This window comes from Gossypium arboreum, chromosome 10 (assembly GCF_025698485.1).
Source record: "Gossypium arboreum isolate Shixiya-1 chromosome 10, ASM2569848v2, whole genome shotgun sequence".
In the NCBI taxonomy this organism is placed as follows: Eukaryota; Viridiplantae; Streptophyta; class Magnoliopsida; order Malvales; family Malvaceae; genus Gossypium; species Gossypium arboreum.
Window position 1 is genome coordinate 106,917,093 of NC_069079.1, and position 5,537 is coordinate 106,922,629.

The 5,537-nt window shown below is 33.6% G+C and overlaps 1 non-coding gene across 1 annotated transcript; it reads right to left on the reverse strand.

Moving 5' to 3' along the window:
• Positions 1 to 3,023: 3,023 nt before the first annotated feature.
• Positions 3,024 to 3,130, reverse strand: LOC128282767 (small nucleolar RNA R71). Its single transcript, XR_008273121.1, has one exon. It is a non-coding gene; the product is annotated as a small nucleolar RNA R71 (small nucleolar RNA).
• Between the last annotated feature and the right edge of the window lie 2,407 nt (positions 3,131 to 5,537).

The window sequence follows — 5,537 nt, forward strand, 5'->3', positions numbered from 1 at the left end:
TGTTCAATCTTATACTAGAATTATTCGATAGTTTATTCTGACATTAAGCCTCTAATCTCATTGCATAGTCAATTTGGACAATTGGGAAAATTTTGAATTAAAGTGTTCAAAGTATCTAGATTAGTCGACATTTGTGTTTTAAGGTTGATATATGTAACTAAAATTTTCATATAAATTGATTGTTTGGAAAAATGTTTGCTTGTACATAAATAATTTTCTTGTACATAACAAAATGAATGAAATGAATAAATAAATAAATAAAGGTTCAACTTATGAGTGAAAGTTTCGAAAACGTGATTGAACTGAGTCACTGGGGTAGGGTGCTTGGGTTGTCATTTTATCTCGCGTAAAAAGGTTCGAGTGACAAGTTGATAACTTGCAAACATTCCGCTAATCGAGCCTTCTAAAAAATACAGACTGTTTGAACTGAGTAATCGGGATAGGGTGCTTGGGTTGTCATCCTAGTTTGTGTAAAAAGGTTTGACCATGTCTAAAAAAATTAACTAATAATACTTTTCGGGAATATATTAGCTGATGAATTATGCCTTGCAAATTTTGGATTCAAACTCAATTTAGTGAAATTATTTAGTTCACATATTTTAATTTTATGACACTTGATTAAACTATATATTCTGATCATTTGTTTATTTTTACCTATGTTGTTTGCGTTGATTATGGATGTGGAAAAAAGGCTAGATTTGTAATAAATAGAAGAATAATTACTAGTGTTTGAAGGAGCAATATGCTTGAGGACAAGCATAAGCTAAGTACGAGGGATTTTATAACATATTAATTTACATGTATTTTGTGTTTAATTTGGTTTATTTCTGAGTTGATCCCTACTAAATTAGTACTTTTATGTTTTAATCTTGTCAGGGATGCAATTGGGACGCTAAGAGACAAAAACGTGTAGAAAGGGACCAAATTTAAACACAATCAATAAAAATGAGGCTGAATAAAAAATGTGAAGAAAAGCCAAGGACTTATCAGAATTTTTGACTTTGTAAAAGCAAAAAATAGGAAAAAATCTTATTTTTATTTTATTTTATATTATTTTTATTTTATGTTAAATTAGTTAAGGCCAAAAATAGCAAACTTTATGTATATAAATAGGGCCTTAATGTCCATTGGAAAGGCATCCCTTAATTTTACATTCCTATTTCAATTTGGAATTGAATAGAATTAAATTATTTTTCCTTTCAATTGGGCATGGGAATTATGTTGTTCCATTTACATTTCTTTGTTCTTTTAAAATTACCCTAATTGCTTTCCAAGTAATTTTTCTTCCCAACTTTCACCAGATTTCACACAAATCCAATCACCTTCCACAACCTACAAGTATGATTAAATCCATGCTACACTAAATTCCATCTTAGCTTTAGGCCAGTGTTCTTTCCGGTCGGGAATCGTGAGATAAGTATTCGTGCTAAAAATCCTTCCAATTGGTATTCATATTTTTCCTAAGTATCGGGATTGACAATTCATCCCTTAAGGTTAACTCGATTTCAAGTCAAAAAGTGCACGTTGGGTTGAAGTCATTTTTTCTGACAGTTGGAGAAACGAGTCAGCCGTGCTGTATTCAGATCTCCGAGAACAAATCAAGGAAGAAGTTATAGGGTTTAAACGACCCACGCGGTTGAGGCTATTAATTCGAGTTGGGTTCTTCATAGTGCAAGGCTTTCGAAATCTTGAATTGAGAACACGTATATCTCAATTAGATAATCGGTAAGGGTTGGTTTGCAGGTCGTACTGAGACTAGCTACAAGAGGAAGAATTGGTGGTTAGGACATTCTTAACTGTTATAACCAGCTTATCGTTTAGAGGAGAAGATTATTTTTTCGAGGATCGATTCTTAACACGGAATTTATCGAGTCTAAGGCTAAGGCTTATTAATTTTGTTTTTTGAAATCCTGAATTTATTTCCAATTTACATTTATTTTCAATATTAATCAATTGTTTATTTAAGCTGATTAAATTATTTACTTTCTTAAACATTCTCAAACCCCCTCGATTTACTTTTTTTTGTTGCAAGTACGTTTGGAGTCGTGGGCACGACTCGTGACACGACCCTTGATGCGACGAATATTCTGTTCATAAGTGAACACTGAAGTTGATTACGACTTCCAATCCCTATGGACTCGACCCTACTACTACTCTTTACTACAATTTAGAGTTATTTTTGTAAGAATTATTTTTAGTGGTTTCGACGCCCATCATCATGGATATGATATCTCTACTCATCAGAGCTATACTATTTATCAATAGGAGCACTTGCCTTAGTCATATTTTTAGTTAGCCATGTAAGACACATCAAGTTTTGGCGCCGTTGCCAAGAACTAAAATATTAGGAACACTTTATTTTTATTAATTTAGTCATTTTTTTATTTTTTATAATTTTGATTTTAGTTTAATTTTTACATTTTAATTTTTTCTTCTGTTTGCTTCTGGCAAGTTCTTTTGGTTTATGACTAGAAGAAACTTATTGGGACCATTACTTTTTGATAGCGAAATTGAAAGTACTTCTTCCGAAAATCATAGAGAAGTGAGACAAAGTCAACAAAATTTAGTAGACGAACAATAGGACATTATTATTACTGAGGAGATGCGCAATATTCAGAATATTTAGCTACCTCTTGCAGTTGTTGCAACTCTTATTCCTCGGACTATGTACGATTATGCCAAGCCCACTTTAACTAGTTTTGAATTGAGTATTGTGCGACCCACCATTGCTGCAAATAATTTGAACTAAAGCCAAACACAATTCAAATGGTACAATAATACATTTAGTTCGATGGTTTGCAAGATGAAGATCCAAATACTCATTTGGCAACTTTCTGAAAATCTGCGATACTTTCTAGATTAATGGTGCCATTGGCGACTCCATTCGTTTATGGTTATTCTCATTCTCGTTGAGGAAAAATAAAAAACAGTGGTTAAACTCTTTACTACGAGGTTCCATCACTACATGGGCTCAAATGACTGAGAAGTTTCTACTAAAGTGCTTCCTATCGGGTAAAATAGCCAAGTTGAGGAATGACATCTCCTCCTTTGTGCAGATTGATGTAGAGACTTTATATGATGCATGGGAGAGATACAAAGACTTATTGAAAAGTTGCCCTCATCATAAGTTACCCTTATCGTTACAAGTTCAAACCTTCTACAACTATTTGAATCCCTCAACTAGACAGTTAATCGACCCAGCAGTCAGTGGAACTCTAAACAATAAGACACCCAAAGTGGCTTATGAATTTATTGAGAAGATGACACTGAATAATTATCAGTGGCAAGTCATGAGGACCAAGCCGATAAAAACAACTGCTGTCTTTAATTTTGATGCAGTCACCATGTTATCAAATCAGGTAGAATTGCTTAATAAGAAAATTGATGGTTTATATCTTTCTATGCAGGTACATCTGATGATGCAATACGATGCAAATGGAGGTGGAATAAATAATCCAGAATATTTACTCTTCGGTCCTAGCACGAAAAATGAGCAAATAAATTATATGGGTAATAATTCTAAACCTTAAGATAACCCTTATAGTAATGACTATAATGTAGGTTGGAGAAACCACCCAAATTTCTCTTGGCTTGGCCAAGGAAACCAAAGATCATAAACCCCTCCGGTCTTTCAACAACCCTATCAGCAATAGAAGAAGATGAACCTTGTAGAGATGTTGGTGTCAGAGACTCATATTTAAAACACCGAGACAACTTTGAAAAATTAGCAAGCATCAATTCATGGGCTCGAAAATTAGATTAGGCAGCTTGCTAAATTGGTTTCAGAAAGTCAGCAAGGTAGTTTACCTAGTAACATCGAACCCAACCCAAAATAGCATGTGAAGGTAGCTACATTAAGGAATGGGAAAGTGTTGGCTGGGCCTGCAAAGAAGCTACAACAGGAACCTTATAAGGCAAATGATGAGGGGGTAAAACTCAAAGAAATTCAGACACCAGTGCTTAAAGAATATAAACCATCGATCTCATATCTGGCAAACTTAAAGAAAGACTGCATGGATGGACAATTTGGTAAATTTCTTGAACTTTTTAAATAATTACATATTAACTTACCTTGTGTTGAAGCTATTTGCAGATATCCACATATGTAAAATTTTTAAATGAGTTATTAACAAATAAAAGGAAGTTTGGAGAGCTATCCACTATGGAACTCAACGAGAAGTGTTCAGTTATTCTCCATAATAAACGACCAACTAAGCTGAAAGATCCAAGAAGTTTTGCTTATTCCTTGTTTTATTGGTAGTTTAAACATTGAGAAAACATTAGCTGATTTGGGTCCTAGCATTAATTTGACCCCATATAAAATGTTCAAGCGGTTTGGTCTTGGGGAACCAAAACCCACTACGTTGAGTATTCAATTGGCTAATAAATTTGTTAAATATCCTAGAGGTATTATTGAAGATGTACTTGTAAAATTAGATAAATTCATATTCCCTATTGATTTTATTGTGCTTGACATGGATGAGGATGTTGAGGTGCCTTTAATTTTAGGTCATCCCTTTTTAGCCACTACTAGGGCTATCATTGATGTGAGTGATCGTAAAACTTGTGCTTAGGGTAGGTGATGAGATCATTTTTAAAATCTATGATGCCATGCTATTCTCTAGAGAACAAGATAATTTATGTTATTTTATTGAATCTATTGATCATGTCATTCAAGATTCATTGCAGGAAACCATTCATAAGGACACGTTGAAACTGTGTCTTATTCAAGGAGAGGAGGTAGATGGTGATATTGTTGTGATAAGTGAGGCGAAAGCTGATTTAGATTCTAATGAGTCTTTATTAATACATAAAAATTATAAGGACATTGAGCTAAATAAGGAATTAAAATTAAAACCTTCTATTGAAAACCTCCCAAATTGGGACTGAAGTAATTACCAAATCACTTAGAGTATGCATTTATTGGAAACAATTCTACATTACCAGTGATTATGGCTTTAGATTTAAAGTCGAATGAGAAAGATGAGTTATTACAAGTGTTGAAGGAACAAAAAAGAGCTATAGCCTGGAAGATTTCAGACATTATAAGGATCAATCCTTCTTTTTGCACCCATAAAACTTTAATGGAAGATTAGTATAAACCATGTTTGCAAGCTCAAAGAAGGTTAAATCCTAACATGAAGGAAATTGTTAAGGCTGAGGTAATTAAACTTCTAGATGCTAGAGTTATTTATCCTATTTGTAATAGTACTTGGGTGAGTCTTGTACAGGTTGTTCCTAAGAAATGAGGCATGACTGTTGTAGCCAACGAGAAGAAAGAGTTTATTCCAACGAGAACATTCACGGGATGGAGAGTTTGTATTAACGACAAGAAGTTGAACGATGCCAAAAGGAAAGACCATTTTCCTTATCCACTCATAGATCAAATTTTGGAGAGATTATCTGGTCACATGTATTATTGCTTCCTAGATGGATTCTTAGCTACTTTCAAATCTCGATAACTCCCGAGTATCAAGAAAAAATGACATTTACATGTCCATATGGTACATTTGCTTATCGAAGAATGCCTTTTGTAT